Here is a 23,660-nt window from a genome sequence, read left to right as displayed (position 1 = left end):
TTTAAAGTGTACCAAAGGGTGAATTTTCCTGTCCAAAGCTTCTCCAGCATTTTTCAGACCTTGAAGCTGATACCTTAACTAAATTTTCTGATGTTGTCTTGCTAAAGCTTTAAACTAATGGGAATAGATAAGTCCTTTAAGGAATACATAATCTCTTGCCAACATTATTGGCAAAATTTATGCTCTTGTTAATAGTTTCGTACTTATACATTAAATGACCCTTAAGTGCTTCCACTTGGCTACATAAATATGATTATTTTATTCATGTGAATATTTATGTTCAGTATATTTGCTGTGAAGTACCTGATCTAAGTTTAAATCTGGAAAGGACAGGAAAGGTAGGCAATTTCCATCCCTTACTGGCATTTGGTTTGGACTATAAATAAAAAGGTTATACTAAGGTCCGGACTTTTTTGTGGCAGGTGTTGCACAAACACTGAATGGGGATATCATTGGCCAGCAAACTTTACAGATTACGACATGAACACATGAAACAAGGCCTGAAGGTTGAATTTGCACATAAATGAACATAGCAAAGAAGTATTACAATGTTTTCTGTTCCATTTATGTTTCTTAGTATGGGAAAATTTTCCTATCAAATCTATTTGATGAAAACAAAAAGAAGCTGAATCATGCCCATCAAAATATGTGCATATTATTTAAAAAAAGGAAAAAGCAAGAAAAAATAATTTTAAAATAAAAATAATGTTTAAAAAAATCAATTCCTTTATAATATAAAAAAGTGGAGCTTAAGAAACAATTTGAATTACTTTGCTTAGAGACCAAAAAAATACTTTTTTCAGTTCAAAATAATTTCATCTTTCTTTTCATTTTTGCCAGAATGACTATAAATGAAAGTAAAATGAATTATCAAAAGAAAATATTGATTTTTTTTTTTCCATTTCAGTCAGCGGACAATAACAAAAATGAAAATTCACACGTCTAGTATTTTTATTGTTGCTCATGCACAAGTGGAGGTTGGAAGTAAACAAGTAGCAAAAAAGGAAGATGTGAGTAAGTTATATGAGAGATATAAACTGTAAATCAGGATTTGAAGAAAGATAAGGTAATGGATGTTTGGATTTTAGTATGGAGCTTTTCCTGTGTTGGAAGAGTAGTACAAGGTAAAGTGTGGATATACAGGATGAATGGACAGATGGACAGTAAAATCTGAGATTACTGGGAAAGGTCAGCATCCTAACAAGTTAACAGGTCAAACAGACTGGGGCTTAGTAATGAAGGGGTTTGACTTTAAAGACAGGAAGCTATCATTTGATATAGACATGCAAATGGAGCTTGCATCTGAGTTATTCTAATATTTGTCAAACTCCCTTACATAAGAAATGAAAATACAAAATGTCATGGATTTAAACGTGCCCCATTTGTTTTCCTCACTTACTCTAGTTTTGCTGTCAAAAAAACCCAGTGGCATTAGGCTACCCAGGTTGGTATATAAGGCATACAGTTTCAACTGGCTTTTCAGAGTAGTTCTGATTTGCCAGAGGGGAGAAAATTTAAAAAAAAAAAATCATATTTTCATGGTTTCTATGGTACTGGAAGCGTAGAGTGTAATCTGTCTGTTATTTCCCATTGCTACCAAGGTCACACCTATCTGGCAAAAAGCCTACATTAGAGGCTATTTTACCTCATGTATTTTAGCTGCTCAGAGTTAAACATTGTTTTGCTATTGTGTGGTCAAAGATTATAGTGTTTAAAAAACATGTTCACCACCAGATGATTTGTCTTCATTACAGTAAATTTATATATTGATCTTTACTACAGTAGCATCTAACATTATGCCTAGCGTCCATACTCTATCATGCAGAGCTCTGCACAGGTATGAGAGAAGAATGCAGTCTAGTTAATATAGCATATAGGGATCAATAGGTTTATATGATTATAGGTATATAATGTAGAATGATATATACAGTATAGAAGTATATATGTATGAAGAAGGAGGTTTCTTTCTGTGACCCCATTGACTGTAACACTTAAAAAATGCTTTCTTTGGGTTTTTTTTATTCCCCTTTGATGAGGGTTTTTTTTCCCTGAAATTAATTTTTTGGCAAATTTCTCAGAAATTTTCTACCTATTCTAGGTCTCAAATTTTTTTTCTTTTTTTTTTTTTTTTAATATTCTCATACTACTTTGCATTTGGAAGGATATCAAAATACTAGAGCAGCCACACTACTTTCATTGGCCCTTTCAATGAAGAAAAATATAGTCAGGCATAATAAATAGACATAGAAGAAAAATTAAGTACTATTTCTCAGAAGAACATATAAAAAGTGAGCCTATATATATATATAGGCTCAAGTCATATATAAATGACTTGATGCATATTTTTATTTTAAGATTTGCAGGGAGATGGATCCCAGCCCATTAAAACTAAAATTTCCAGAACGACAGGCACTCTGATGTATCATCTGTCAAGGTAAAGGTACTAAGAACCACTAGCTGACTGATATGATGGATTTTCACTTTCTTACTTGCTTTTAGAAGGAAGAAAGTGTGGAGCTGAACAGCTGGTAACATTTGCTATAAGATTATGGTGCCGAGATTCTGATTTAAATTTGACTTCTTGGCCGTAAACACATGAACAACACATGAAATGTTCCTATTCCTGAACATATTTTCACTTGAGGAGAATTACTTCAACTGCTTCCTGTATAAAAGTGTATATTAAAGAGCAAAGAGGTCTCCAACTGAAAAAAAACCCCATGTATTTCCTTTAAAAGAAAGTCATGTAAGAGGCACAAAGCTTTCTTTAGGGTGGCTGCTACCACCTTCTGTAAGACTGTTGAAACACATGTAAATGAGAAGAAAGGTTAAAAAAAAAATAAATAAAAATTTGGCCATATAATAAGACTTTTCCCTAAATTGTCTTCTTTAGGCTTAGAGCTACAAAAGCCTTTACTTGTATACATGACAGAGTAACCAAGTCAAAACATCTCTGACTACTTTGTCGTGTGATGTAGCTTGGAAATATTTTAGAAGTGATGTGACACTAGCCCATGTGCTGTCACAAATACTGTTAGCACCTCTCATATGTGCAAATAAAGAAAGTATTTGCAGCCTTTGACCAATCAGTATGTAAGCTCTACTAGCTATTTTGGTAAATTTTAGAGGAAGATATTTGCCCGCTAAAACTAGACTGTGGCCACCAAACCTTTTTGATTAAAAACAAACAAATAAATAGGTAAATCAAGTCATTGTGTTTTCCAAGCTTTGTCATCAGAAGTTGTCTATGAAAGCCATGCAGCTGAACCAGTATGTAGAACTGTAGAATAAATACAAGGAAGAATACTTTTGTGTTTTTCTGAGAGGAGTCTTTGCAAACATAATGTGAATATAGTCCATTAGAAATCTCTAAAAACCTAAATAAAATCCAGATCAAAACTGTACTGCACTGTAGATCTGGCATAAGTGATCAGGCAGCATCCCTACACTAATTATCAATGAGAGCTTTGAGTTATAAGAAATAATTGCAATGAAGGGCTGATTTCACAGAGCATTCTGAATCATTTGATGAAGTGGACTGATTTAAGCTACAGAAATTTGAATAAAACCAGGAAAATTCATACAAATAGAAGGAGAAAATATGTCAGATAGTTCAGATATGAAACTGCATCTTGCAAAGCAGAGTCTAGAAGAGTGTTTGGATTTATAAAGGTCTGGAAAGCCTTCTTTACAGTCAAAGACTAGACAAGATTGATTTATTTAGTTTATCTGAGAAAAGATTATGATTAAGTCACCTTCTAATCTGTAAGTAAGAACATGGAGAGAAGACTTCTGATAATGGAAAGCTCTTTAATCTAGCTGACAGAAGCAAGGCAAGAGCCAATGGACAAAATCATTTAAATCATTTTGGAAGTAAAACACACATTTTTAAACCATGGGAGCTCTGTGTAACAAATTACTAAAGCACGTTATTGATTCCCCATCGTTTTAAGTCTTTATGTTGGGATGTTTTTCTAGGAGAAAGGTCCTAATGCTGCCAAAAGTTATAGCCTTGATGCAAGAAGTGCTCAGTGAAAGTATGTATTATGAACTGTACCAAAGGTCAGACTGGGTGAACATAATGATGTCTTCTGAGTTTATAATCTCTAAATCTTCAGTATTAGGCCATGGTTTATGCACTTCTGTAGCTTCTGTGATAAGTTGTGTTGTCCTTTGGGGAAAATTAAAGTAGATAATTCTATTGTTTTCCTTTTCATTTCATGGCATTTTCTAATCTAGCTGGCTTCTTTGTGGCTGCTGAAAAGAACTGCTATCAGTTAGCACTTCACAAACATGTGGCATATGTTCCTGGGCTTCATTTTGTACACTACAGCTCACTGACTCTAAGAATTAATATCTTATGTCCTTCATCCTCCCACGCACCTCACTTTTTTTCTTTTTTTTTTTGTTGTCCCTGATATTTTTAACAAACCCTGAAAACTTCCTTCAAAACAACTGCACCTAAATATTCTTATAAGCTTCATATCTGTGTTAGGTTGGGTCGTCTCTGCATCTATTGCCTGCAGCCAAAGTTGTGGATGTGATTTTAAAAGTCTTGAGTGGGTGAAATCTGTATGGGAATATTAGAGGATATTGCTAAGAAGAAATTTATCAACAGTCAGATCAGTTTATTGAGCAGCAGGCAAGAATTTAACAGGGTATGCTAATATCGGTAGTTTCTAATTGTTTTGTTCAGTAAAGAAATTTAAAATAAGCTGTTTCCATACAGCAAAGCAAATGTAGATATTCAGCGGTAAGGGGGTGTGTGGAGGGTGTCTTAAATTAAGTTGTGCTCATCGAACATTGAAAGACTTTACTGAGCAAAGGTTTGGTAGCAGAAATATTCAGAGAGAGTACATCAGTACTAGTAAATAGAATTGGTGAGAAGTGATTTTTAACAAACAAAGCAGGAACAGCAGTAATTTTAGCACACAGTTCTGCTGATGGGGACTGACTGACTCCAACACAGTAAAGACTTTTTTGTTAGAAGTACTTTTACTCACATTAGGATCCTGACTACCTGAAATCATCCCAAAAGTACTGATTCACTTTCAAAGAGCAGGAAGCATTAAACAGATTGACCAATCCAAGGCAAATAACCATACTAAAATTTATTGAAAGCCTCTTCACCAAATAACATAACTTGTAGTTAAATTCTGTGGCTTTTGGTCTCCATGTACCTAGACTTCAGCCTATGATTTAAACTCAATAGCATGATTCTGTAAAATACATCTTTGGAAGACCATAAAACTAGTAGATGTTTTGGGGCAAGGACTACATAAAGACAGAAGCAACAACAAAATTTTTGTTCTATAAAGAGAACGGAGACTAGTACACTAACAGTATGATTCATCCTCCTTAACTTTAGCCATCCAAAAGGTAGGTGTTGAATATAAGTTAGTCATCCCTTTTTTGTCACTTGTGGAGGAAGATGTATCCTGCCTGCTTTAGACAGCTACTTTGGGAATTGCTCTTTAGAAAGACTTCCCTCCCTCTCCATTGCTGGTGGAGGACACTCAGGGGAGCAGCCACTGGAAAGCTACATCTTCCAACATAATCCTAGACAAGAAGTCTCTTCTTAAGGCCCACTCTGTGCTGAAAGCAAGGATGTGGCGTTCAATCTGTTCAAGGTATACATACAAGGGTATGTTGTTTTCAGTGCATGCTCAAGTTTCAATTAAAATAACTAAATAGAAGAGAAAGCAAGGGAGAGCCAGAGGCAAAGTAAAATTGTTAACTACAAACCTCAAGAATCATACTTGCCTCTTCAGCCTATAGCAAAAATAAGAAAACAATTCTAATCTCAATGAATGGAGACATGGAGAAAAATTTTGTCCAAATGAGGTGATTCAACCAATGTACTGTCCTAGCGGTGCTGAGGGTTCAGAAAAAGATAACAAGCATCAGAAAAAGTATAATAAAGCAATGAAAGAGAAATCTGGATTGGGATTTCACTTTTTAGCAGCTCTCTGCTTCAGAATGATTTACTGCAGGGTTTGTATTGATTTGAAATTATTAGACAGTTATTGTAATTTATGTTGATAAAGCAATAAGGGAGTACTGAAAATATTTATTAAATATAAGAAACTCTCTAGCACTTGGGCATTAATCAAAGTTGATCATCTACAATATATGTGCTAATAAACCATTAGCAAATATTTAACCTGCAAACACAATACAACAATCTGATAGATTACCTCCTTCAGGAACAGATAGACTTCATGGGAATTTAGAATTATTTAGCTTGTGACACAGAAGAAGATTTAAGAGTGGGAAGCAATTTTACCATGTGATTTTCTTTTTTAGTGTCTGAGTTCCTTAAGAAAAGAGTGCTAGAGCTAATTTTGTTTCTTGTTGATTTAAACATTAACAATCCTGGGATTTGCTAATTTATATTTATAAGGGTGAGTCAAATACTCTATTGTATAATGTAATCAGGTGGCCTTCTTTGTTTTAATGTGGAAAGCATTAAAATACTTGGGTATGAGAATAACTGCATGAGAAAAGTCCAAAGGAACTAAGGCTTCTCAGCATTTTGTTGCAAGTGTCAGAGAAAGAAGTATTAGGGGTCAGTTTAGCACTTGCCTAAGTGTCCTGATTAATCAGAGATTAAATAATCATTTGTTCAGCAAATGGTGAAAAAGACTGGGATGCTTCTCTGACCAGCTGAGCTAGCCTCTGGTTAGGCAGATCTCCAGGTTAGGGGACAAGTTTTCATGCTCACCCTGTCCTTGAGAGGGTGGAGGGGTGCTGGAAGGGGCACTGCCTGGAAAGGAGTTAATCCATTAACACCTCCTGGTCGATTCATTTTCTGCTTAAACTCTTTTTAATTCTCATTCTGCTGATTGTTTTCTTTCACAATGGGCATTTGTAGAAAGGTTATCAGCTTCTTGGAAGGACAACCCAAAGAAAGCAGGCACAAACCTAGCCCACATTTCCGAATGAAATGAGCTACAGACAGCTGCAGACAAATCCTGGCTTCATTCATAAGAATGGGAGCTTTCCCAGCAATGAAGACCAGAATTTGGCCCTAAGCAAAATGTTTCAGCTCTGAGTGACATGCATATTACAAGCGTTAAAAAATGGCTGCTTTTAAATTAGGAATAGGGAAAGAAGGAAATAGGCTATTACAAACTATAGTCGGTAATGGTGGGCCATATAATGAGAAGCCAACAGTAGCAGCAAACTGCTGTTACCAGGGGAGCATATTACAGGATGTGAAACATTAAGTTTTATAGATATGTAGACTCACTACACAGAAGTTAGAGTTATAATTACCAGAGGAAATGGTAACATTATGGCAGATACTGGAGACATGTATAATGCACTTACGAGAAAGAAATTAGTATGAATTGCAAAGACTTCCCTTAAAGTATCTTAACTAAAGGTCTTTCAAAACTTCCATTAATACCTTCTTTAGCTAGGCTGCAAAAGTTCACCATGAATTAAGAATCTCTTTTGCAAAGTTTCAGTCTGTGAACCATTAATATTACTTTAATTTAGCTTGTGTCCTATTTCCGAATTAGAATTGACTGCCTATGTAAATGGAGCTGTTGCAGGTAGTTATTTCATTATATGGAATGATTGCTTTTGTTATTCCCCACCACCCCCCCAGTTAAAACTGCCAGACTATGCTGCTTACTCACAGGAATTTTTACTTCATGAGGATTTTTATTTCCCAGCCACAATATTGATACGAAATATATTCGATTCTTAGTAGGTATTCATGGCATAGACTGTAACAGTCCATCTGTTACTAACACCCTGCTACGCACAATGTTTAAACTGTGTGGCTTAGCAGTAAGAATGGTTAGAATTTATTTTTGTTTTAACCATACCTGGCATTTGCTTAGCACAGTGGGCATGGGAGGAAGGAGAAGGCAGCTTTGCTGATGTGTAAGTGCTGCTGAAGTGCATGTTTTAATATTATCAACATGAGGTGCCATAGCAGTACATGCAGTAATAATATAACCAAGCATACCTATAGATTACTGGGGCTGTTAGCAGAGATCTGGTCTTAAAATGCTTAAAATACAGAGATGTTCTGCTATAGTTTCTCTTAGGACCCAGCTCATAGATGTGATTGATGATAGAGGTGTAACCTGTCTCTCTTATTATATACTGTGTCTAGTAACAGCTGCACCAATGGTTCCCAAGCCTTTTCCCACACGATGTTTGTGCCATGATTCCTCTTACTAGCTCACTTTGGCGTTCACAGATTTACTTCTGATGTTCAATGTAAAGATGCCAAGGGGTAGATGTCAATACCTTATAAGGGATAAAAACTTCTTTTATTTTATGCTATTTAGTAAATAAATTTATAAACCACTGCAAAGCTGCGAAAGATTATTTTTCCCAGAAAAACAGCATATCTAGAGCTTCCATTTATGTCTCTAGATATGCTAGCGGGTGGTGAGAAAAGACGTTGTAGGGACATCCGGTGATTTTCTTCATGGCAGCATTTAAAAAAGGAAACAAAAAAGTTAATCCAATACATGCCTCAGTGTGGTAAATTTAGACACAAATGCTGCTTTCCCCCAATGTTTTTATGAGTTCCAGGTGGAAGTTCTATGGCCTTAATGATTCAGCAATATCTGGAGATATTGCAAGCCCATCAAAGACGCAGGAATTATCCCAATCCTTCCTTCCTCTTGCCAGTAGAATATGCAGCTAGCGATTCCCAAAGCCTCCCTCCAGCATTTCTCTGTTGGATTCACATAACTTGTCAAAGAAATGATTTTTCTCTTTGATTACTGCAGTAAAATAAAAGAGCACTGAAAAAGCAACATCTCAAAAACTTACATCGTAGTTACATGAAAAATCCAGCTCCCTGCACAAAAGCATAATAGCTACGGAGTCACAGTTGTTACTTCTTGCTACAGCACTTCGTTATTACAATGCCATTTCGAGACCCTTACAGCAGGAAAGTAAGAAAGGGCAAGTCAGCAATCAACTTCATAGCCCAATAGATTAAGATACATCAACTCCAGCTTTAGTGCATTTGGACTCTGGAGAAGTTCTCTTTGTTGGATGAACAGCAGAGGCTGGAGGAGAACATTTTTCTATCCGGTTGGCTTTTTCTACCTCTTTCCATCTGGCAGTAGCACTCAATAGTTAAAGCGGGAAATGGAGTTCTGGCTCTAAAGGTCTCCGATTTAGTTATTGTCTTAAGTAATCATAGACAAATACGTGTCTATGTATATATATACAGCATTATGTGTGTTTAGGTCCTTAAGTTTTACTACAGAATTAGGCAACTAAATACCTTTCAGAAGCTTACAAATCCCTTTCAAGTTCTCGTGCTGCCTTTCTTTGCTTCTTTTAAACTTCTAAGACAACAAGAAACATCTGTGTTAGTGGCTTTACTTTCAGCACTGCCAATTATGTGCTCTTCTAATTAGAGTCAAGGAGAGGTGTGGGCTTTTACTTCCCCTGTAAAAACATTATCAAATGAAAAAGGGCATTTTATTCCCGCTTTCTCACTTGATTCAGCACATCACAGGTGCAGGGTGGTGAAGATGTGAACACGCTTTTTGAAGACCTGAGAATGAGGAAAGCAGGGGAAGCTGATCTTGTGCTTTAGAAGTGGTGCAACAGCCATTTGATTGCTCTGGTTTTAAAGCAGGACTAAGGTAAAGGTGGAACAAGCACATGCAGACCCAGAGAGCAAGCTGACCTCCCAAACATTGCAGGCTCGGGTATGCGAGACCATAATTGCAAACAAAAGCCCTTAAAGGACTCAATATAACCTCATCCCACATTTGCATCATTATAAATAATAATGCACCAACTTTGTAATTAGCATGGTATTTTCAATACGGAAGGACATTTGAGGCCAAGATCTCAGCACCCCCTCTTCAACACTTCCAGCTACCATTGCAACTACTAGACTTGGCTAGCTCCACACCACACCGAATTGGCAATTTTTTCTCTTTGTACTGAAGAACAGATTCAAGAAACAACCATGTGTATCATGGATAAAAAGGCGGGGAGGGCATTTAAATCAGCTGGGAAATGCCGAGCTTGGAAATGCTTGTTTGTAGCAAAGGGAAACTAACGGATCTTGCTGAGTAGAACAGCGCTCACCTCTGCTTTCTCACCCACCAAATCGGACTGCAGTTACATATTTATCTGGGGAAGGATAATGAAGAAACAGTGAGTAGAAAAAGAGCTTGTTACAAGTCAAACATTAGCCCTTGTTGTAGCCCAGACATCTCCCTGCAAGCAATATAGTCAGCAGAGCATAAAACTGTTTTACTGTTCAAGGTGCATTCAAATACTGTAGCAATAGCAGAAATATACACAGCTTTTAACAAGACAGTTAAATAACTTAGTTTTCTTGTATGGCTGTGCGATTAATTTACCCACAGCCACAGTTTGCCAGATATTCAATACGAAAGCAGATTCCTCCATAGAATTGTTTGTCCTATCAAAACCCAATGGATTGAATTGGTTTTGGGAGGCAATCCTCATTTACCTAGATGAGTGGTTTATATACCAGATGCCTAGTTCTGAGATCGATGATTAACTTGAGGAAATGCAGCGTGCTTATTTTGAAATAGTGAAGTTACCAATGGAAAAAGATCTGACTTGTGTTATACCCTGCAAAACACCACAAATCTAAGTCATCAGTAGCACAGGCAGTTAGAGATTTGGCATAGAGTTGTCAGTACAAGAGAGTATGTGATAAAACACCATTCAGGATATGACAGAACTACAGTATTATTGATTCTTTATGGCTTTGGGATGTTTTCAAATTAATTGTTCAGAAAATAAGAATAAAACTGCTGTTTCCCATTAGAAATACAGAACAAAGTTATTTAATGAGCCACAATAAAACATAAACGAGTTCAGTTGGCATTATGCAGATAAACTCAAAGAACTTTTTCAAGATAATAGTTTAAAAAAAGGGACATACTTCAGAAGTTATAATAACATTACCTCACAGTCCAGCTGTTTACATTGTATTTTCAGCTTCTTTGAAATGATGCCAAAATAAAGTAAATTTGAATATTATCTGCAGAGAAGTTCTCTATGGAGTAATCACCAGAATGCTTTTCATTATAAGACAATTATATCATCAGCTTCTAATGATCAGAATGCAGAACACCTGATTATTTTCATAATGCAATTACTTCATAACATTTTAGAAAACTCGTCTGCATGTAAAAAAGTTCTCTCCAAATAATTCATGTGTCTGATTAATCGTATGATAGGAAGTCCTCTCTCTTGCCCCCTTCTAAATGTTCATCTGTTTTCTCTGTGCTTCTGAGCTGACTTGGTCATTACAATAATAAACACTCAGGAGGAAGGAGGAAGATGGGTTGTTTCTCAAAATATACAGACTGATCCTAATGGGCAGATTTTCCAAGTGAGGCAAATGCAATTGTTCACAGATATTTGCCCTTGCCATTTTTCATGTGTGCAAACCCCAAGGTATGCATATAAATCAGGTATTTGTGCATGGGTTTTATTAGCTTAGAAACGCAAATAGCTGATGTGATGCTCCAATGTATACACACCCAAGTACTTGATGTGTCTAGTGGGTATTTTTATATACAGACATTTCTAAATAGCTGACTTTAACCCTCTGGTCCTCACTGTCAATACGAATCTCTAAGGCTTTTGCTAATAACTGCTGTCTTTCATGTATATTTTAAAAGAACTGTAATCCTAGTGGAACTAACCACTTAAGAAAATATAAAAGGCTGCAGTATTTGATTGTTCAGCAAGATCATACATAGATGCTGGAATAAAAATAATTAGCACTTCTAGGGGCTTTCAGCTGAAGATCTGAAACCTTATTTGTAAAAAATTACTTAGTTTTACATTTAGTCCGTTCCTTTGGCAAAACTCACTGGCTTAAATAGAGAAGATACATGTGGGCCATTATCCTGTTTCACTACTGAGGCTTTTTTTTTTTAAAGGTGCTTTGCTAAAGTTCACAAACCTTAAATGAGAGGGCCAAGAATAAGACTACATCTCCAGACTCCTAATCCCTCTCCCAGATAGATAACCACGTTACCTCTAAGGATCAATAACATTCTCAGAAGGTAAGAATTTACGAAAGAAAAGATTTCAGGCAAGTCTACTGAAACCTAGGCATAATAAGCATGATATTTACTTGAAAGGGAATACGAATTAAATGCACATAGGAGAAACAGACTTATGAGATTTTAAAAAGAAAATTATTGTAACAATTATAATGGTAATAACAATGCTATTAGAGATAAGACTCCTGTTGTAAATGCCCATGTCATTTTGTGTGAATAATTTATTCATTTTAATTTCCTTAGACTGAAAGTATGCAGATTATCAGCTTCACTCTCAAAAGAGTTTCTTCACAATTTGGAAGGGGGAGAAATTTGTAAAATTGCAGCTACTTAAACTTAAAATCTAATTACAGTTAGAGAATCCCTTCTGCCTAAGATTTTATTTCATATTGGTCCAAGTCACGTATTCCACACCTGGATTTCTCTACAGCTATTAGCACCTCTGCATTTTAAATTTGCTAGTGATGAACAGCACATCTAGGCTAGCTTTTTAAATAGAACCTTACACTGACTGCATTTTTACCATTTTCTATTTAAGAAAGAAAGCAAACCAGTGATAAATATTCCTACCTGTGCTTTATCCTGAGAAGCAGGGACCTCACTTAGGAAAAATGATTTGTTTTAAAGCAGCTTCCACCTCCTCCCTGAACATTTCTGGAAAAAATACCTGTCAATATCTAGTACAGATTTTTCCCGCATCCCATAAAATCCCCTTCAATATGTGACACATGGTTTTGCCCAGTGGGGATCACATCAGGAACATATAAACAAATAAATAGCATGTTTTATCTGCTGCTCAGATTCCAGTCCAATGCATTAAACTAGTTGAACTGTATCTTTACGCAATTCAGTTATGGATTGGAAGAACTTCTGTAAGAGATTTTACTTAAAGCCAAAGTAATTGAGAAAAAAAAATGGCAAAAGAGAAGAAAAAATACTGAAAGGCAAATAGAGTTTAGAGGGAGCTTTTGTCTGTGCTGTAGGAGGATATGTACATCCTTGCTGGCTGGCTTTTAATGAGTTATTAGGGTGCAGGAAAGCATTTTAGGGAGCTTTAGCTAAAACTGGGGATGCTCAGGACTTGATCTGTGGAAGCTACTATCCTTTTGTCCTCAGTGTGTCCGCTGCTGGGTTTCAGGCATACATCAGGAACGTTACATATGGAAAACATGCCCTGTTGAATCAGTAGGACACAAATATCTTCCTAAACCTGGAGCCAAGCTGCCTCTGACCAAGCAGTAGGCAAGATGCTGCATTTTCCCTCCATGTACTGGCAAGCAGATTTGGTAAAAATAGAAATAAATTCTTCAGGATTCTCCTTCTTGGGATTCTCCTTCTCAACTGCTCTTATTCCTAGCAGCTCTGGGAGGTTGTTAGTTGAACGCCTTCCCATTTTCTTCAGCACGTTAAATCAAGCCATTTTCAGTTAGTCATTTTTTTACACTGTTTTTTAAACACGTTGTCACCAAAAGATTGGCTGAATTTGTAACAGAAAACCTACATTTGTGGCAAATAAAGCATTTAGGCAATCGTTTTGGAAATGTCTAAATAAAAAATACCTACTTAGGAATAGTTTGAAGGACACAAACTTTTCATAACATTTAAGGGAATGAAAAAGTCTTTTGGACCTTCCCAAAATAGGGTGGGAAACATTTTGATGTAATGTAGTAACTTCACATCCTACATGAGAGGCCAACATACAGTAATAAAAAGGTATCTGTATCCTTCATTAGGTGCTGTGTGTGCATGTTGTTTAATGAAGCATGTTACTGTTAGTGTACAAGGGAAGCAGTGCCCTGCGCAAATCTCTCTTTTCACTCAACTGGACTTTTGCCACTGGTTTCAAAGACAGCATGTTATCTCATAATTAGAGAAAGCCCAGAAAAAAACCCCAGAAAAATAGGCCATCATGTTCAAAACAACTATGATTTGATGCTTCTGGCCAGTTATTTTCATACCCTGTGATTAATTTAAATTAATTTAATTTAGCTTGTTTTAATAATTGCATAACTTTTATCCGGATGCCCATGCCAGATGGCTCAACAAGCCTGAAAACAGGAAGATGCTGTAATTGTGGCGGCGTAACAACATTTATTTACTACAAGTCTGAATGTCTCTGATGCTCATCAGATCTCTACAATATTGTGCTTTGTAGTATATCACTTCAGTTCATTTCACTTTTACCCACAAAATCTTTTTCCTCTCCAAAACTATTTGAGTAAATTTGGGGTTTTTTAATGCACTTTTCCCTTTTGTGCTTCTCGTGGGAACTCCACCAGGTCTCCCAGTTCTGAGTTCTGCCTCCATGCTACTGCAAATCATCAGCATTACTTCAGGGTCAAACTGGTGTCAGGCTCAATTCCTGGACTAATCATTGCCTGTATGACTTCTCTCGTAACACTTGGACAATTAGTATATCTTCAGGTTGTTAATTCCCTGATTCAGAATTGTGGAAATATTCTACCTATAAGTAGTTACAAAAAAGTCTTTAATTTTTAAATCTGGAAAAGCAGGAACTTTCTGCTTCCAATCAAGCATCATTTCCTCTGGCTTGTTTCTGCTTATTTAATTTACATTTGCACACAGCAGGAAACAAAAGTAATTTTTAACCTCAGATTTAACATTAGTGATTTCCAATGTTCCTCCTCTCAAACCTGTGAGTGTGAGTCTCATTTGCCCATGCGCACCCCAAAAGTTGTGCAAAAAACTCTTGCATGATTTTTCAGACACTGAGATGTAAGAAAGATGGAAATGTTACTGAATTAACTTGATCAAAGGAAACATCTGAATTTTGGACTGATTTTGGTGCATTCGGGTTAGTTTCTCTTCATTACTTCTTCTTTGCAATTACTACACTGCAGATCATTTGCCCTGGCAGTTTGCTAACCCACCTGGATGCTCTCAGGGGGATGAGCATCTGCCAAGTGCACCCTTCTCCCAGACTTACACGTTTGTGCAAATTGCCAATGGCTCTGGCCTTGAAGGCGGTCGTATATCCATCCTTTGGAGGCAATGCAGACATACATGCTATTCTTGCCCTCCAAGAGGTCACACGCAAAACTCTTGACAGCTTCAGCTGGAACAGGACCAGGAGCCCAGTACTCTGAACAAAAAATGCTGACTCTACCAAGCCACATACAAAATTTATGTATTTTCCAGAAAGATCAAATGCTGCTGCAGGTTTGCTATACTAATGGAGAAGAAAGAAATAGTTATAAATACACATCTTTGAGTATGTTGATGCAAAACACTTGTTTAAATAAAATAAATTCACCAATATGCACTTATTTAGGACATTTGATGCTGTCATGCCCATCTGTGTTGTGGTACCCGAGATCCAAGTACTTTTGTCAAACACGCATCAACAGGTACTGTAGAAACATCTCTTTTTGTCACTTCTTCTTGTGACAATGTGACAATTTCTTACTGAGCTAGCAGATAATTTTAATGAAGCTTTTTAGGTAATGGGGATGGGTTTTATTGCTGAAGTGAAGCAGATACTTTCCTTAGGAGAACTGAAATCAATTGATTTGAGGAGAGAATTCATTAGCATGGACCAAAACGTATTTTCATTGAAATCAGATCAGTGGGAAATTTGCTATGCACTATCAGGAGCCCACATTCTAATTACAATTAATCAGTTATCTGGTGTATTTGGCTGCTCTTTTTCTGTTCACAAATAATTTGCAAATCACACTAGTTTTCTTGCATACTTATTTCTTGTTTGTAATTGTTCAATGACTGATTCAAGCAAACACGTTTTGGCTCATGGTGTGTTCATGCACTATTTGTTTAGATTTCAGGGTGGTTTTTTTCTGTTTCTGAATGAGACATGCTACTCTTCTTCCATTGAACAGATGTCTGAAAATTTCAAAGTGGGGACTATTCAAAAAGAAATTATCATAATTCATTTGTAACACTCATTTTTTTGATTGCCCAAAAAAAAATTTATTCTGGTTTTCATTTTCCTACCGGATTGTCTATTAAAAGTAATCAGGAAAAGAAAGATAGGGAAAAATGAAGCGGGCAAAATACTGGTGTGTCTTTTTTTTTTTTTTTCTGTTTGAAAAACCAATACTGCAAAATGCTGGGCAGAGTGAAAAATAGGACTCCTCAAGAAATGGTGGTTTTGTAAAAAAAGAAAAAAAAAATCAGTGGTGACTCATAGGAGGATAATGAATAATGAATGGCAAATAACAATAATATTATATAGTGCACGTAAGAATATAGGTGCAGAACAGCTGTTTGTTGGACAAATACCTAATTATACAGTTTTCAGTGATAAAAAACCATCAGAGGCTTGGCTGATTTGAACAACCATTCAGAGTCTAAATGAATGTTTGCGAATGCTGATTTTACAGCAGTTAGGCAGCTCTAGACTTGCTTTCTTGGGAACGGATAAATTAGGATATGAACCAAAGCCCATCAAATGTCAGTGGAAAAATTCCCCTTGATATGAATGGACTTTGAGTTGAGAAAGGAAAAAATGAAATGTAAAATGAAAGGAATTAATGGTATGGGAAGTAACTGTTGAGGCGAGTAAAACCAGCCCATAGATGGTCCCTTGTTTATACATGCATAAGCCCCAGTTTTCTAAATACAACTCTGAACAGATGTCAGTGCTGGGGGACTGGCATCCTGCGAGCGCTTGCAGGGTATGAAGCACAGACCTTTAGGCTTTACCTTTTAACAGGGCTAAAATCTCTAACCATCTCCAGTTTACTATATGTAGCGTGTCAGTTAATAGATCACCTTCGTTCTTGGCATTTTCACTGTTTTTGTTTAAGTCATTCAGGAAAATTTACAAATGAACTTTTCAAACATGTTATATCAGATACCCCATTTAATTTGTCTTTATGGTGTCCCAGACTGATTAATTATCTTCTGTAAGTGCTGTGTGTATCTCAGACTTCTGTTTTACTGAATTTTTAGTGTTATCTCTTTGTTGCCTGAGAGTGCACCTGCTTCTAATTATATGCAGATGATATACAATTACATCTTTAGATGGATTCAAATAACAATGTTTCCCTGACTTTTAGTGCTGCCTTTCTGACATAAAGCTCTGGTTTAGTACGGGTATTAACAAAGTTAAAATCAATTAATCATATACCTTGAAATATATTGGCTTAGGCATTGCGAATGAAAAAAATTGAGAGCTGGGCCTCTTAATTATGAGTTGGGCAAGTGTCAGGGGAAGATTGCATGAATATTTTAATTTTAAGTGCTTTTAAATCACTATGGTATTTTCTTTTCAATAATTCCCATTCTCACAGAAAACTCTACCAGAAGAATTTTGGAAATCAACTTAGAAATTAGTAACAACCTCATTAGAAACCTAATTCTATGATCTACTGTCATCTAAAAAGTGATTTTAAGCGTATAAAATGATGTCTTTGAGCATCACTGAGTCTTTGAATACAGAATCATTACAATCAAATGTTGACTAATGAGCCATAGAAAATATTCAGCTACAGATACAAATCATGTTTTCTAAAGAAATCGTAACATGGATAATTCAAGAAACAGAAATAGGTAGAATTCAGAAAATACTTCCTTTTTATTTTTTACTTATTTATTTCATATTATAATTTTAGTAGATATCTAAGCATTTTATGCATGTCGGTGGCATGTATAGAGTTAGGATGTGTCAAAATGCATGAATGTACAGAGGGATTTACTCTTTGCATACTGTATTACCACTGATACTTTCAAAGCAGAAATGCATCAATCCTAAAAATACCTTCTAATTCTCTTCTACTGCCAGGTGTCTTCATCTACATGCTGCCAGATCTGCAGGCATGTTGCCGGGATGACATTTCATGCCAGGAAATACTGCATTTCCACTAGCGGTCTCAGTCTCGACAAGTAGAGATTAATGCATGCTTCAAGTCACTTTTTGATTTACATAAACCATTTTGGAGTGACGTGATTAAAGATGTCAGTTCAGCCAAAACTGCAGATATGTTTTTGTTATTTAACAGCTCTGCAGAATCCTTCCTAACAATAAAAAAATAATGTTGTTAAGACCGTATGTAGGTTGACAAAAGCATCCATTCCTGGTAGAGAACAGCAAATTTACTGACAAATCAAAAATAGCTGATGCACTGGTTTTGGCATAATTTATTTATACCTTCTCTATTAATTAACACAGAAAGATAATTGTCTTTTCTAGCTTCCCAAGATGTGAGACAGGAATTCCTCTACTACATTTGAATCAAACAGGATTATTTATCTAAAAGGTCTTATAGCTCACACAGATGCTACAGGATTGATCCAAAAATTCTGTGTCCACTGTCTTCAAGTGGAAGGCAGTTGATGAAATCAGGTACAACAGTCATAGCTTAGTGGAGCTAATTTTTTACCATGTTTTACATTAATCATAGAATCATAGAATCATAGAATCATAGGGTTGGAAGGGACCTCTGGAGTTCATCTAGTCCAACCCCCCTGCCAGAGCAGGGTCACCCAGAGCAGGTTGCACAGGAATGCATCCAGGTGGGTTTTGAATGTCTCCAGAGTTGGAGACTCCACCACCTCTCTGGGCAGCCTGTTCCAGTGCTCTGCCACCCTCAGGGTAAAGAAGTTCCTCCTCATGTTTAGGTGGAACTTCCTATGTTCAAGTTTGTGCCCATTGCCTCTTGTCCTGTCCCCGGGCACCACTGAAAAGAGCCTGGCCCCATCCTCCTGACACCCACCCTTTAAGTATTTATAAGTAAATTTATAAGTAATACTTATGATTTATTCTATTTAGCTGGGAAAGACATGCAGAGACCTGTGCTTTAAGAGTGTCTGACTCGAATGAAATAGGGAAATGGCTGTTTCATTATGTGGTGGCTTCCATCATTTCATGCCAGTTGGTAAAAGTTCTTGCAAACCTCTAGGCTGAGTGATTCCTTAATGATACTTTCCACATCTGCCCTTCCATTACACTCTCTGTCTACCTTGTCCACTTGTCACAGAGTGTAACTGAGGCTTTGGAGCTATTTATTATCATTTTCAGTGGAACACAATTGACTTTGTGCTTGTAGAAAACTTCTTTTGACCCATCCAATTTAAAGAAAAAAACACCTCCAATCAGTTTATAATGGTGAAACAGAGGGAGAAATAGAATTATATTGATGAAATGGATATAAGAATACTTAGGCTGCATTTTAATTCAGTCGTGGTACAGTTTGCATCTAATAAAATTCCTCTCGGGAAATTTTTAAGCTGACCTCTTCAAAGTAAATCACAGCATGATTCACTGTATGCCACACAGCCAGTTTTCATAATCACAGTCTGTGAGACAAAGTAAAATTGCAGTGAGGCATGCAACTAGAGGACAATTGCGAACCATGATCCCACTAAGAATGAGCAGAGAAATTCAATTAGTGTTCCACTTTTTAAGAAGAATTGGAGAGGATGCATTGTATTTGTTCAGAATATGAAATGGCATTCAGGATTTCAGCATTCAGGTCCTAGCACTGCTACCATCCCTCTAGAGGTGATTTAGCTAATGAAAAGATCACAATTCCTCTTCCGTTGTGGCTTTCTGTAACAGTCTGTGGCCATTTCTGCATTGTCAAGTAGTGTGATGCTATAAGAACAGCTCTATAGGGTGAAATATTCGGTGCTGAGCACCTGTTGTCCACACTGTATATGTTTCAGATGTTTTCATGCTGGAGTAACATTAGTCCTCCAAGCATAACGTATAGTAACTGCTCCAAAGTCAGTCCATGGTGTGCACTAAAATGTGCTAAGTGGAGACAGTTCAACTCCAAACCAAGTAGTTACCCAAACTAGACATGCAGCCTCTTTGTTCTTGACCTGAAAGGATAAGCAGATACCATCCACGGATTAAGAAACATCCCCTCACATGGCAATACTTAAATGATGTAAAAAGTATGCTTTTCGGTTCTGTAAACTGTGGGTGAATTCCACACTGGTGATCTGAGAAGACATGAGTTTTAATGCTGAGTTTTACACTAAGATGATTTGCAATAAAACCGCTTCGAAGAAGAAACCGCTTTAAAATCCTTCTTAAGCTCTTCTTCCTTCTCCCTAGACTTAACACCGTTTTATTTACTTTTTAGGTAGGGATCCACTTATAGGATGGCATTGGATGATTGCCTCACACAGGCTGTGTTGAAACCGTATTTGCTTCCTGCATGTGTCATGTTATGAGGCTTAAGACAACTTTTAAAGAAAGAAATATCAACTGCAGTTGCCGATATTTTCAACCGTATGGTCCTAATTTCCTCAGATTCAGGGATCAAAACACAGAGGGAGAGAATGCTGAAATAGCAGGCTCATTTATAAATTTTATAACAGCAAATATGAGATAGAAAACAGACCCTTTGCTGCTAGTGGCTTGAGTGCAGGCAAGGCAAGTAAACAGCAGTTGAATACGATTTTTTAGTAGTGAAATTGCATAGGTAAAAGGAAAGGAGAAGACACAGATCCTTCCCTTCCTTACATCATTCATCCTTACCCGGGTATCACTTCTCACCTTGATGGGAATGGCTGAATCCTGTTTCTTGCAAGGAAATCATTGTCTCCTTAATGAGTAGCTTGAATTGATTTTTGCTGGCACATGTCAGTTTCCTTTGCAATAAAATCAGACTTTTTTCCACTGAGACACTGTGGGAAATACACATATGGACCTGTGGGAATACAGTTAAACTCCAGAAAAAGAAATGAAAACAACTTCATAGTTATTTATAGGGAAGATCCTGATGAGTCTTGAGTCATGAGTTGGACTGAATCACTTGTATTTTTTTCACATCTTTGGTTAAGTTCCTACTGCTTCATGTCCAGTTATCTACATCTGTGACAGATGGTTAAGGTGTTTGAGTTGTCCTTGTACAATTTTCTCTATCAGCACATGTACATTTTACACTCTGTTTAAACACTGGGAGTGTGGGCAGTGGAGTAGAGGGTTGCTGTTCCTTCCCTGATGACAGCTGAACATGTCCAGGCTGGAGAAATAGGATGGAGCTGTGACAGAGAAAGACTAAACTGCAATTATGGGCAGACTGAAAGACCTATGGGAAGTATGACGACCTTTTTAGAAGGGACCTAAAGTTAACCTTTGCAGATGATGGGAGAAGGAAGACTCCCAAGAGGACAGTTTTTCAGAGCATGTAAAAAAGCAAAGCCGGAAATCAGTACTGGGGGAAGGGACCTATCCTGCAAGGACATGGGCAGCAAGCAATTTTACAGTCTTCAGTGTCATCTGTCTCACCTAGCAGACTTGAGATTTCCCTATGGATAGAGTTCTCTTGTAATAGTTTAGTGGTTTTGTGTTACAGTTAAACATAGTGATAACACTTATGAACATTTGGAGTCTCTTGTAAGTGAGCATGGTAAAAGTGTATCTATGGATTTGCATAAGCAATTGAGAGCAGAGACGAGTTTCAGGTCAGATTATAGCTTTGTAGGTAGCCCCCACAGCCCCCTTGGAAAGGAGGACATCATCCTTCCAATTTGCTTGAGGTTCCTTCTCTTCTGTACTCCTTTCAAGGTAACATCTGCAAAAGACACACAACAAGGGAGAATCAATAACCTTTGCCATTTTTTCCCCCTCATTTTGCTTGTAGTTTGGTTGCATTCCTGTCTTTTCCTTGTGACTTAAAAGTATTTTCTCAGAATGGTTCCAGAAAACTAAGCTCCCATCTTAAGTTACTAGATTTCTGCTGACTTTAGAGGAGCCATAATTTTGCAAGTGTCATATCTGGTCTTCTGGTGGTGAGGTCTGTTAACGCTATGTGCGAGTGAGGTGGGACCTCTATCTATTGTCAGACTCCTGAATCCTGAGAAGACAAACCACAGAACCACAGTAAGGTCAGCCACCTATGTACTTATCTGCTTAAAAGTCATTTTATTCCCAGGTGTTTCAACAGCAGTATTGGCTAATGTCCAGGGAATTTGTAGCATATCCATAGCAGACAGTGACATGAGATAGAACAATTTAGAAGATAAACAGAATGGGAAACACAAGAAAATACCCTGTTACAGGAAGAAATCCTGATTTGCACAGGGGACTCATCAACACAAACATTCTCCCATGGGAAAATCAGGGGATGCAAAATGATGGAAAGAAAATCCACAAACACACCTGCACACATACACTTGCAGATTCACTGGCCCACACTTCTTGTTTTCTTGAAATATATACTCATTTACTCTTGTGCAATGTGTGGATAAAACGTTAGCAAACCAGGATGGCTCCCCTGCAAAGTCACCCCTGCAAAGGTGCCTAATTTGACCATCCACATATTCTACCAGTTTCCTCTCTTATTGATCCCCTCTTGCCATGGAAAACACTCACAGCATTGTTGATACCTTGCAAAATTATAACAATGCCAAAGCTGCCCCAGAACTGACAGCTGGAAAAAATGACCTTGTTGCTTTAAGGTGAGTTTTTATATGAAAATAATTCTTCAAAGAAATAAGAGAAATCACGAGGAATATAATAAGCCACTATAACTTCCAACACTTTGATACTGCAATCTGTAGTACTACATACTCATAGGGACCCTTAAACATTTCAGATTATTTGCCTTATGCTTATTCTCGTCAAAGCGGTTGTGCACAACCCAGCTTTCATTAAAAGCAGAACTTCTTTCATCATGAGCTTTTTAACACTTTAACTTTGAATTTGGAAATCTTTAATGCAATCAGCACAGAACCCATTTTTACCAAGGCCTTCTTATCACTAATTCTTCTTTGTATTCTTCTTTGTCGTGATGGTTACGTATCTCAAAAGAACAACATGGTGAATGCTCAGCTGCCACTAGCTGTGATTGTGTTTTAGGCAGTAATGGTTAGCATGAAGAACTTCATTCAGTGTAGCAAATAAATAAATTCCCGCATGCATTTCAGTACCTGCCAGAAATCATCTTCCTATTTACAACTAAATGACCTGAATTACCTTTTTACGTGTATAGATGAATCAAGACTCTGTAGGTAATCAAAAGACTATTGCACAATTTTAGATGCTGATCTCTGAAGTAGAATGGCAAGAAGTCCAGAATTGTGTTTAGTGGAAAATTCAGGTTTACAAATACATTTTCTAGTCTGATGCAGAACAGAACTGAAGTTTTGCTACTGTCTTTTCAGTTACATATACAAAACAACCCCTTGCCTTCCCTAGAATACACTGAGAGTCTGGTATCTAGAGCCCTACTCTGAAGTGAGGGATGACGATTCAAATTCTTTGTCGGTTCAAATAGGATAGAAAGAAATGATCACAGACATTCACCTTTTCAGAGTCTGCTGGATTATTCTGTTATTATCCTATATCGGGCATTTTCTTGGGGAATACAAGGAAAAATTGCATTTGGGTGAGGGAATTTTTCCGCTAAAATAAACGCGCTCCTTGGGAAAATTTTCATTTGGACAAATGATTTCACGTCTTGTGTGCATGTGAGTGTGAACGTGCCCCTCTTCTCTTCCCCTTTGTGCATGCACTCTGTTCTTTGCTAACCCAGTGTGAGTATCACTTTTGCCTTCTGCTGGCACAGTGGCACATACTTCTTTGGGAGAGGCAGCAGCGGAGCAAACCGCTCACAGGCTCACCAGCAAGGCTCACCAACAACTACAGCCTCTGTGCCTTCATGAGATGTG

At 37.1% G+C, this 23,660-nt stretch overlaps 1 long non-coding RNA gene across 2 annotated transcripts in view; it reads left to right on the top strand.

Moving 5' to 3' along the window:
- Positions 1-23,660, top strand: part of LOC134515782 (uncharacterized) — a 78,190-nt gene that overhangs the window by 18,548 nt on the left and 35,982 nt on the right. Inside the window, exon 3 of one of the 2 annotated variants that reach the window (XR_010071113.1) lies at positions 11,928-12,053. The exons of the other annotated variant lie outside the window; for it this stretch is intronic. This is a non-coding gene — a long non-coding RNA (uncharacterized LOC134515782). The remainder of the gene's footprint in view (positions 1-11,927; positions 12,054-23,660) is intronic. 2 annotated transcript variants of the gene reach the window in all.

Source organism: Chroicocephalus ridibundus, chromosome 5 (genome assembly GCF_963924245.1).
Source record: "Chroicocephalus ridibundus chromosome 5, bChrRid1.1, whole genome shotgun sequence".
Lineage (NCBI taxonomy): Eukaryota > Metazoa > Chordata > Aves > Charadriiformes > Laridae > Chroicocephalus > Chroicocephalus ridibundus.
Note: the sequence above shows the minus strand (reverse complement) of the source record. Positions and strands in the feature narration are given on the sequence as shown.